The following is a 13,053-nucleotide window of genomic DNA, read 5'->3' as shown; positions in this document are numbered from 1 at the left end:
CGATGGCAGCCCCTAGAATTTTGTCAGTTAAAATTCCCAGGATTACTCCAAAGGTGCAAAGTTTGTGGGAAAACCAGACAGTGGAATGTTTGTGTACCTAATAGTGAAGAAATAAAGCGTTAGGTCAACAGAAGTTAAATAATCCACAAAATGCACAAATGCTAACTGCCACGTATATCGAAATGATGATGCTTCCAAGCCAAGATGTAGCAAACTGTTTTATTACATCCAATGTTAAAGTAGATAAGCGCTTTCACCCATTGCATGTGGGCTTCATCAGAACTACTAACACAAATTCAACTGTGGTTTAAATAAAAGTTTTGGCGCCAAATGGCCATTTAAAAAAAACTTCCCTTAAAGATATATACTCTACATTAATAGAATGCTCAGCATGTCACTGAACATTACGATAGTATTAAAATATAAAAAAATCTCTTATATTAATGCCTAATTCTAAAAATGTTACTTAAATGAAAGTAATATTGAGTCATAACATAACTGTAACAGCACTCTAATGTACTAGTGTGCTGATGTAACTGTTACTACGCATTAATGTAAACACACACTAAAATACTACCACACTGATGAGAAAAAATATAAAAAAAATAAAAAAAATAATAAATAATGTAAAGAATAATAAATACCAGCAGCATAACAATACTCAATAAATGGTATAACCCAACAATAAACTGAATAAATAATGTATATTAGTATTATCATAATATATGTAGCCCATCAGTTTATAATTTCCTAGCCAAAATCGGTTTGATGGATATATGGTCATTAAGACCTGGCAAAGTTGAAGCATCTGTGTACAATTGCCACAAAACCTCTTTATATCCCAAGGTGGCCTTGGCATTACCCCCCAGGATCAAATTTTACATTCTCTAAAATAGCAAACTTAAAAGAATGTAAATTTCCATGCTTTTCAATGTGCCTGTGTAAGGCATTGTTTACATCCTTCTTTTAGACACTATACAAATGATCATAAATATGCTTTTTAAAAAACCTTTCCATTTTCCCTATATAGTATCCGGTACAGACTGTACACTTAGCCATATATACCATAAATTTGGAATTGCAGTTGCTCTGCCTAAATCTTATACGTGTTTTGTTAATATTATCCAATATTATTGCAACTTCCTCCATAATATGTGTACATTGATTGCACTGTCGACATTTCATTGTGTGTTTCTCATAATCCTTTACCCTTCCACTATTTTTGTATTCTAAATACATCTTCAGATGACTACCCATTTTGTACACAAACGTTGGTCTACTACCTACTGTATCCATAATATCCTGATCGGCTAGCAGCACATTCCAATTATTAATCAAAATGTTCTTAATTTTGTTTACATGAGGTCCATATTCCAAAATACAAGCCCGTTGATAACCCTCCACCTTAGCTGGTTCTGATCTAACTAAATGTGGGTCATTATTCTCCCTATGATTGGCACCCAATAATGGGGGATATTTCTTGCCCCTTATTCCTCAATAATATATAATCTAACATCTGTCATCATTTTGGTACAATATCCCCTTTCTTTAAATAGGCTAGTAATAAAGTTCAGCTCATTAACCATATCATTATAAGTTGACGTCATACGTGCTGCTCTTATACATTGACCTTATATATGTTATATAACAATTTTCTGGGATGGTTGCTGGTGTATTCCAAATACCCATTAGAGAAGATATGTTTTCTAAAAATATGGGATTTAAATCCTTCATCACCTTTGAAAATGCATATGTCCAGGTATGCTATTCCTTCTCTATTACTTGAGTGTGTAAACCTCAAAAACTGACTGCTTTGTTTCAAATAATCTAAAAATATATTTAAACAGTCAGAACTACCATCCCAAAGGATATATATTTCATATAAGAATCTAGAATAGCATTTCACATACTGAAAATATTCACTGTTGAAAACAACTGATTCTTCCCAGTCTAGCATAACCAGGTTGGCAAAAATGGGGACACAAGCGGCCCCCATCGCTACCCCCCTGGTTTGACAATAATATTCACCCTCATAATAAATGTAGTTGTGCTCAAGTACTATGGACATACAGTCTAAAATTAAATACACCGTATCCCATTCTAAGTTGGCGTATTTTCTAATGCTATTACAAAATGAATCTATTTCCTCTTGTTTGGGGATACATGAAAAGAGGTCTATGACATCAGTAGTGACAAACATTAGATCCCCTTCCCATATATGTGTAGGATAGTTGGCTAAGAATTCCCAAGAATCCTTCACCATGTGTGGAATTTTGTCATACAGGTGTTTAAGCCATGTGTCAACAACTACCCCCAATGGAAATGTTTTGGAATAACTACTAGAAATTATTGTATGAAAAGGGGGGTCACTGATGTTTTTATGTATCTTAGGAATACCCATCAATGTAGCTAATTGGGGGTAATCAACTTTAAGATAGTTATATAAATCCACCGCAATTCTGTTATCAATCAGAAATTATTCAATATACAAATCTATATGCTTATATGCAATATTGATTTCATTTATAGATACAGTCTCATAATTTCCTGACTGCTGAAGAATCTCATACATTTTTGTGGTGTATTCAAGGGCATCATAAATAACCACTCCTCCCCCTTTGTCTGGCTTCATGACACATATTTTGGAATCTTCCCTAAGTATTTTTAATATTTTTAACTCATCATCATTTAAGTTGCTACTACATTTATGAGTCCTAAGTTTGTTCTGAAGCTTATAAATCTCTCTGCTAACCTATTTGTCATATACAGCTACACTAGTATGCATGGGGTGAATAAATGTGCTTTTCTTCTTAAGCACATTCATACTACTATGTATGTGTTCGTTAACACCACAAACTCTATCCTTAAAATAAAAATTATAAAAAGTATAAATATAAAAAATAGCTAAATTGATTTTCCTCAAAAAAAGTTTGATTTCACTTAAATAATCAACTAAATGAAAAAAGTGTAGGAATGAACTTCATCCCTCGAGATAAAAGGTCAAAATGTACTGTGTCTATTACTAAACCAGTGCAGTTATAAATTTTAAAATTGTTATAACTGTGTATGACACAGTCCACTACAATGTTGTTAACACAACTATTTCTTTTCTACCATTGCAAACAGTAGTACTACTTCTTAAAACAGAATCTGTTATTGTCATACAACCCCCCTTCCTCCAATACTGGTCCATGTTCTGACCTTGTACGGGGTGATAATATTCTTGTCTCCACTCCTCCTCTGTCCTCCACTTTGGATGTTGATCCTGTTTCCAGCCTCTCTGAAAATTTTGTCTTCCTCATAATTTCTAGAAGTTGTATCATTAGGCTCATTCCAACCCTTGTATCCCTTTTTATAAAAAAAACACTTTTTTCCTAATACTACTATCATATTTGGCCAAGTTCCAAACATAAGTTGTACCTTTCTTAGATTGCTCTACATCTCTACTAATCTTACTTTTTTTGTCATTAATTTTATGTGTCTTCTTTTCTGTGTAATTAAATTGTTTAACATACAATTTCTCCCACTGCGGGAATAATAAATCATTGACAATCATATGATTAAGTTATTCAACTTCGTTCATTAATACACACAAATTCTCATCATTTAACTTAATCGATAGCTTCATGAAATTGAAGCCAAACTGGTCAAACAATAGATTAAACTCCACTTTGTTTTTTTCTGTAATATCGATTCCCATAGGGTGCTTAAAAAAGTGTAACCACATGGGTACAATATGTAATATTAAACATTTATTAAAATACACATTGTCTAATTTCAACCAAGCTATTGAATGTAGCTTTTTACCGAGGGTAAAAAACGATCTTTTAATGTGCCCTCAGAATTAAAGTCACTACAACAGTCATTGGTTTTGTCCTTAATAGCATTATCAATCTCACATTCCATTTGAAAAAACTTGTTTAAACACCTATCTGTATGCCCTCTGTCATTGACAGAATGACTATTTTTTGCTTCTAGAACTAGATGTAACAGTACCTTTATCCTTTGCCTCTTGATTACTAGTATTTCCTATAACATGAGAATATGTCTTCTTCGGTTGCAATCTCTTCAGTTTTGTACCCATACATTTGGCTTCCTCTTCATACTCATGAAAAGAAAAATCAAATGTAAAGTCTGATAAATTTAATCTGCTGCTGGTGTATGGCTCAGATTGAGCTTGTGTAGCCGATAAATCAATAACTGTTCCACCTCTTGTACCGAATCCTTGTCCATTCAGAATAATAGAAGATGAGTTAGCTGCAGTGACTTGTTCCGTATCCTTCGTTGGACTCATTACATCGGTTTGACAAGCGCCAGTGAGTTTACTGGATGAATCACTGACATCACCCTTGTTTGAATCATGAATAAATGGGGTTTTAGTACCACATGTAGTAGGAATGCCGGCCTGCATATTACCTACTGCTTTAACCCCTGCATTAGCAAATACGTCGATTAACCTGCTTACTTCACCTCTGAGCATAATAAATTCTGCCAAAAGCCTAGGTATATCCTCAATACCATAAGGTGAAGGTGCAGGAGAAACATCACCAATGATATCCATGACAGACAACTGAAGAAATAAAGCTTAACGTCAACAAAAGTTAAATAATCCACAAAAAGCACAAAAGCTAACTGCCATGTATATCGAAATGATGATGCTTTCAAGCCAAGATGTAGCAAACTGTTTTATTACATCCAATGTTAAAGTAGTTAAGCGCTTTCACCCACTACATGTGGGCTTCATCAGAACTAAATAACCAAAAACCGGACAGTGGAAGAGCTGCACGTAGAACCAAGACTTTATTCAAAGTACATATGCAGTCCCACTAAAATTCATCACAAAGGCTCTACCAAAGTCCTCTTGACTTGTTTTTTGTATTGTACCTTGTACAGGGGTAAGTGAATCTGTACCCAAAACTGGTTTATACTTATCATTTCCCCCTTGTTTTACTTTTGTCTCTATATTATTAATGAGATATTTTGGATAGCCTCTATCCCTGAACATTTTTTATTATATAGAGCTTATCTTCCATCGAAAAGAAGAATTTATTCTATTTTTGTATAAAATTTTTAATATTGTTTAAGAACTTTTTATAGTTTATTTCAATTGCTGTATCTAATTAATTTGTTATTGTAATTCCTAGGTATTTGATTGTGTTATCAGTGGGGATATACTTATGGTGCTCCTTGCTTAAATATTTCTTATTAGTATTTATGAGTAATATCTTTGTTTTATTTTCATTAAATGTGAGACCTGAAATTTTCTAAAAATATTGGATTACATCCCATAAGACTTTTAAAATGTTATTACTATCCTCTAAAGTTAGTAAAATATCATCTGCACATAGTTAGATCTTCATTTCTAGACTATCATCTAGTCATATTCCTTCAAAATTTTTGTTCATTCATATACTGTTTGCTAGTGGTTCAATTTCTAAGGCAAATAATAATGGAGGTAGAGGACATCCCTGTTTTGTTACCTTTGTGATTTCAATAGATTTAATTAAACAGGATCCTAGTTTTATATATGCCAATGATTTTTCATATAATAATTTTATTAGTAAGATGCATTTTTTTGCGAAACCATATTCTTCTAGAACTAAACATAGATAATCCCAGTTTACTGGAGTAAAGGTACTATTAATATCCAGACTAATTACATTCATTTTATTTTTCATAATGTTTACATAATCAATTAAGGAAACTATTATTTTAATGCTGTCATACGTGTTTCTATCTTTTATGAAGAAAGTTTGATCTTCTTCTATTAGTAATGGAAGTAATTGTTTTATCCTAGTGCATTTATTGCCATAAATTTTTTCTAATCTATATTAAGTAAAGATATTGGTCTATATGATAAACATTCATTAGGATCTTTGTCTTGTTTCAAAATTGGTGATATTAATGTGTATTTACAAGAAGGATGGACTTCTTTGCCATCTTTTACTGATGAAAGCACTTTCAGTAATAACACTAGAGCCTCATTTGTTAGTAATTTAAACATCTCTGGGTTGATATTGTCTATACCTGGAGCTTTATTCAATTTTAGTTTATTTACTTGAGATTTAAGTTCTTTCATTATTTTTTTATCTATTAGTTGTATTTGCTCTTTTAATAACTTAATCTTAACATTTCTTTTAAGGAAGGTTTTTTGATGGGTCGCAATTCTATTTTTTCATTTTGGTTTTTGATTTTGTGAAAATATATTTTGAATGCTTCTAGTATTCCTTCTAAATCAGATACTTTATTTTTAGTTTCTCCCCTGGATTCAGCAAGCTCTGCATGGCATGCAGGAATAGTGCAGGAGCTCCTGGAGGCAATATAGCCACCGTGCGATCCAGGAATAAGCTCCAGGGACGTGCACAAGCGCTCCTGCACTATTCCTGCACGGACACATCTCTTGTATGCAAATTACCCCATTTTCAGGTGAAAACCATGTGAATAAGGTGAATTTGTGATCCAGGAAGCTGTCAGCCGGCCGTGCAGGACTAGTTTAGTGTGCAGAAATGTACTCGGTTAGGAACAGTGTACATTTCTGCAAACTACAAAATGGAGCCATGGCAGCTCCAATTAAAGGGTGATATTATGTCTAAAGCATGCCAATGGCCAAATATATAGCCACTGACATGGAAAACAGTTGTCAAAAAAAAAAAAAAAACTTTTATTTTTTTTAGCCGATTTTGGCTGTTTAAGCATGGGCAGCAGTGCACAAATGGGATCGGGCCGAAAAAAAAAGCCTGAAATAAGCATTTTAATCAAAATCACTATTTTGCCATTATACTCAATGGCAAGCAGAAGACAACATGGTCAATGAATAGTGGTTTCTAAGGGGGGAAAGCTCAGTGTGGGACCTGTAACTATGCATTAGCAGGCAATGCTATGCAAATGATGGGAATGATACTGAATCCCAGATTTCCCCTCATTGCTAGCCTGCACCCAACCATGTAAGAGCAGGAATAGCATGCTTCAAGCCTAAGAGTTAGCTGACATAATAATGGGGGTGTCTCAAGCATACTGTAAGGTTACTGGAGCCCTGTGGCTCAGGTTTGCCCTTAGCTTAGCAGAGCTAAGCAATGGGGTGTGTCTGAGGCTGTCTAGCACTCTTTACATTGCCTAAATGGGTGTGTGCACCATGCACGTTTTAAAGGAAATAAAAAAGGAAACCAGGAAATAGCAGCTCTGTGCAAATCTGAGCACTGTGTTTGTGCGGCATGCCCCTGGGCTCAAGGAGGAAGGCAAGGGGAAGGGAAAACAGCAGTAGGAAGGTAGTCAAGGAGAACTAGCATAGCTGACAGGTGAAATGTATCAGAATCATCCAATTACACAGGCAGCAGATCAGCCCAGCCAAGCACACCACTATAAACTATGCAAACACCTTATCCTCTGTTTTTTCCCACATACTCTAAACCACCAGTGTACACAAGCGGGGACATTTTAACAAACAAAAGCAACAAAATGATAGGGGCTGTAGCAGCTATCATACATCAACATGTGGAAGAGGCTGAGGGTGGTGAGGATGAGAATGCTGTCGACCAACCCACAGTGAGGAGATGGAGAAGAGTGTTCAGACCCAGGGTAACCTACCAGGGGCTACATGAGCTGGAGATATTGGAGCACTCTAGGATGGACAGGGACCTCCTACAGCAAATTGTTGAGCTGTGCTGACCACACCTGAAACACAGAACTAACAGTGGGGAACCCATCCCAGTGGATGCCAAGGTATGTGTAGGCCTATGAATCCTAGCCACAAGTACCTTCCAAAGACCAACTCTGGATATCATGGGGATCTCACAGGCATCAGCATCCAGGGTACTCCACCAGTTCCTGGATGCCATGTCAGCACATGCCGGTGAGCACGTATATTTCCCCAACATCCGTGTGGGGTTGGCCAGCAATAAGCATCTCTTGCACCAAATAACAGAATACCCTGAGGTAGTGGGTGCTATAGACTGCATACACATATGTATCAAAGCACCACCCGGTGAGCAGGGTAGAGTCTACATCAACCACAAGGGCTTCCCCTCCATTAACTGCCAGGTTGTGTGTGATGCCCAGGGCATTATAATGAATGTGTGTGCTGGCTGCCCTGGAAGCTATCACCATTCCCACATCTGGCATCTGACACAGCTGTACCAGAGATCTGCTAATGGGGACATCCCCTGCGTTCACCTAGTGGGGGATGCTGGTTATGCACTGGAGCCGTGGCTGATGACACCCATCAGAAATGCACACACACCCGAACAAGAACTCCATAATGAGGCACATGCACAGACCAGAATCATAATAGAGCGTGCATTTGGGTGCTCAAGTCACAGTTCTGGTGCCTGGACACATCCGATGGAGCCTTGCAGTAGTCACCATCTGCATGTACCCAAATTGTCATCGTATGTGCCATGCTACACAATATGATCCTGTGGAAACAGCTGCAGCAGGAACAGCATGGGGCAGGGCCACACAGCCCCCACCATTGCCAAGGCCTGCACAGGCACAGAGTGACTCGGAGGAGGAACAACTTGAGCCTGCCCCAGTAGGCAGAAGGAGGCATGCCCAGTATGCCCTGGCCATGGCAAAGAGGCAAGGCATAGCACATACATTGACACAGTAGGGACCCAGGAAATTACACCTCTCTCTGACTCACACATACAGTAAAAGGGATGCCAAACATGACACTACCTGTGCTTAACCATGTATAGGGAGTGTACTATGGGCATCCAACATAGTCAGCCATCCAGCACCATCCTCAGTACTGGCACAGCCACAAGGTAAGTCACTCTTCCTACCAATTGCCGAATGGAGTAGTATGTGTTGTTACTTGTATCTATGGTATGTATGTGAGCATGCATGGGAATCGGTTGGTTGAGTGGGATGCCAGCAGATAGTAGACACCTATAGTGGCAGCATGAGATCTGTAACAAATACTGGTGTCACCAGAGTAGCCAGTAGTAGACAAGGTGACAAAACCCACTGCAGGAAATGTGCTGGGCCACATGTGTGTCCATATGACACACACATGCCAGTCAGGGAGGCTCACATACCCAACAACAGTCTCAGCCAGCAGGACAGGTGTAGACAAACACAAACAAATGCTGTACTAAGGCCTCTGATTGATGGCTATTGGAAACATCCCCCCAGGCCTACACAAACAGACTACAACAGGTCAGGCAGTGGGATGTTAGTTCTGAAGGGTAAGAAGTCAGAAACTGAAATGTAGGTCAGTCAAACCTAAGACATGTAGTACACTGATATGCCTCTAGTCAGCATGTTAAGTTAGAATACAGAATGAAATGGAGTACCTGACATACCAGTACAGTCATAGCAAATGAGTGCCAGGTGTGCCCCCCCAGTCCTATGTAGAAATGTAGTAACAGTCTGTTGTGCCCCCCCAATCCTATGTAGAAATGTAGTAACAGTCCGGTGTGCCCTCCCAATCCTATGTAGAAATGTAGTAACAGTCAGGTGTGCCTCCCATCCTATGTAGACATGTAGTAACAGTCAGGTGTGCCCCCCAATCCTATGTAGAAATGTAGTAACAGTCAGGTGTGCCCCCAATCCTATATAGAAATGTAGTAACAGTCAGGTTTACCCCCCACAATCTTATGTAGACACATAGTAATAGTCAGGTGTGCCTCCCCCCAATCCTATGTAGAAATGTAGTAACAGTCCGGTGTGCCCCCCAATCCTATGTAGAAATGTAATAACAGTCAGGTGTGCCCCCCCAATCCTATGTAGACACGTAGTAACAGTCAGGTGTGCCCCCAATCCTATGTAGAAATGTAGTAACAGTCAGGTGTGACCCATCAATCCTATGTAGACACGTAGTAAGAGTCAGGTGTGCCCCCCCACAATCATATGTAGACATGTAGCAACAGTCAGGTGTACCCCCCACAATCTTATGTAGACACGTAGTAATAGTCAGGTGTGCCCCCCAATCCTATGTAGAAATGTAGTAACAGTCTGGTGTGCCCCCCCAGTCCTGTGTAGAAATATAGTAACAGTCAGGTGTGCCCCCCCATCCTATGTAGAAACCTAGTAACAGTCAGGTGTCCGCCCCACCAATCCTATGTAGAGATATAGTAACAGTCAGGTGTGCCCCCACAATCCTATGTAGAATTGTAGTAACAGTCAGGTGTGCCCCCCCACAATCCTATGTAGAAAGGTAGTAACAATCAGGTGCGCCCCCCCCAATCCTATGTAGACACGTAGTAACAGTCAGGTGTGCCCCCAATCCAATGTAGAAATGTAGTAACAGTCAGGTGTGACCCATCAATCCTATGTAGACACGTAGTAAGAGTCAGGTGTGCCCCCCCACAATCATATGTAGACACGTAGCAACAGTCAGGTGTACCCCCCACAATCTTATGTAGACACGTAGTAATAGTCAGGTGTGCCCCCAATCTTATGTAGAAATGTAGTAACAGTCTGGTGTGCCCCCCCAATCCTGTGTAGAAATATAGTAACAGTCAGGTGTGCCCCCCCATCCTATGTAGAAACCTAGTAACAGTCAGGTGTCCGCCCCACCAATCCTATGTAGAAATATAGAAACAGTCAGGTGTGCCCCCACAATCCTATGTAGAATTGTAGTAACAGTCAGGTGTGCCCCCCCACAATCCTATGTAGAAAGGTAGTAACAGTCAGGTGTGCCCCCCAATCCTATGCAGAAATGTAGTAACAGTCAGGTGTGCCCACCCCCCCCAATCTTATGTAGACACGTAGTAACTGTCAGGTGTGCCCCCAAATCCTATGTAGAAATGTAGTAACAGTCAGGTGTGACCCCCCAATCCTATGTAGACCATGTACATAGTAACAGTTAGGTGTTCCCCCCACAATCCTATGTAGACATGTAGTAACAGTCAAGTATGCCCCCCCCACAATCCTATGTAGACATGTAGTAACAATCAGGTGTGCCTCCCCCACAATCCTATGTAGAAATGTAGTAACAGTCAGGTGTGCCCCTCCAATCCTATGTAGAAATGTAATAATGGTCAGGTGTGCCCTCCCAATCCTATACAGAACTGTAGTAACATGTAAGTATAGGTATAATAACAGTGGAGCACAGATTACCTGAGCTGACCAAGGTAGCAGGATAGATTGTAGCATGTGTACAATATGCAGGTATGTGTGTGTTAGGTTGGTGTGTACTGTATATTGTGTAAGAGTGGTCAGTATGTATGCATGGTGAGATTTGTCCTGGTGGCCACTGCCCAGTACTGCCGATGACAGGGCCAAGTTCTCACAACTGCAGTGCCAAACACAATCCTTCCCAGTATAACAAATTCCAACAGTAAGCCATAGTAAATGTTTGGAAGTAATATGTGTCACCATCTGAAAGATGGACATGGCATGAATGTCGGCCCAGATATACAAGCAGTACACAGGGGGAAGTACCCCAGACAGACAGTGTATAATATGTAACTGTCAAATGGACACACCTTTGGAATTGTACATATAAGTTTGCAGCACATTATCTGGGCTTGTAGTAGGGGAATACCGATGTCATCTGGCCAAACACTGGCAGACCACAAAGGTCATAGGAATGATGTATTGAGAAACAGCTGATGTCCCTGCACAAGTCAGCATAAGTGGAATGCCCCATGCGTATCTGTGAGTTAGATGCAAGTGGTGTCCATAGCACACATGTGCCCAGCTCACCGCGTCACCACCCACAGGTAGCTCTCTGGTCTTATCCCTATTGTTGGGATTGAGTACAATATGACCTCCACCTGTGTATGGCAATAGCGAAAGAATGCAGGTGTGTCCCTAGCTGTAAGCAGCACCCTGCCAGCATCCACACCACTGAATTAATACTGACAGAAAGTATTGGCATGAACACCTTGCACACCTACACTGTCACCCCAGGGGAATATAGTGTATTGCATTCTGGGACTGTAGGACTGACAGAATGCAATGGCCTGCCACAGCTGACCTGCATCACTACCAAATGGGCTACAGTCCTCTGCCAAAGTCCTGTGTCTCACCCATGCTGCCAATGTATGTTACGTCATGGACTCCCAAATAACAACATAACACAGTCCACAGAACCTAAATGCAAGGCCATGTGGACAAATCACAGTAACATATCCACCATGTCCTACTGCATGAACTGTGGACCAACACCAAATTACTGCTGTGATGAAGTGATAACTATAGGGAAAATATCAGATAATGTTCACATAATGTATGGAGGAGGGTAGAATAATAGAGGGAGGGAGCATGGGCTGCATGGAGTGTGTGAAGTCCAAAACTCAGCTGTGTGCACATACTATCCCTGGCTTCAAACACAAAATGGGTGGCTACAAACCTGCTTGTAAACCACAATGTGTAGGGTTAATGTCCAGAATTATAACCCCTGCCTCTGGGTAACCTGTGTGAATCTGTACAGCTGTGAGGTATGGCCACAGCATGATAAGGCTATACTGTCACATCGATGGATGTACAAGCATGGGATCCTCTGCCACCACTGTATCAAGGTGCTGAACCATTTACACAGACCCAGCAGCAAGTGTCTGCAGCTTCTCCTCCAGAATGGCATGAGTGTGCAAGAATATGTAGGCTGCTGACCACAATAGTGGACACAGCTGCATTCACCCTGTGTTCCCCAGGACATCACTACAAGCAAATATGTCTACCTGACAGTACTTAATGACATAAAACATCACTGTGTATAACAGTAAATATGTCTGAATATCTCTGCTAACACCAGGACCATGTAGCAGACACAGCACAAACACAATTATCTACAGTAACCCACTATCCTTTTTCAACTTTGACCCCATATTGTCAACTGATCTACAGATATCCTGAAAAAACAGTTTGCTAGCTGAAGAACACAAAAGTCTGCACTGGGGTACAATCTACCTGGAATGGATTCACACATTCAGTACAGAAGGTCATACTGGGCATGCTCACACACTTAAAGAAATGAAGCCCATGTCTGGCAACAACAGTGGACCATACATATCTGACTGTCGCAGATGTTAGTGCATACACTCCTCAGTATGCACCAGTCATGCTTTGCACACACATTGGATAGGAATACACACATATATCCAAGGA

Source organism: Protopterus annectens, chromosome 1.part0 (genome assembly GCF_019279795.1).
Source record: "Protopterus annectens isolate FY-2018-M chromosome 1.part0, PAN1.0, whole genome shotgun sequence".
Taxonomy (NCBI): domain Eukaryota; kingdom Metazoa; phylum Chordata; order Ceratodontiformes; family Protopteridae; genus Protopterus; species Protopterus annectens.
The sequence above is the reverse complement of the archived record's forward strand: the minus strand, read 5'-3'. Positions refer to the sequence as shown.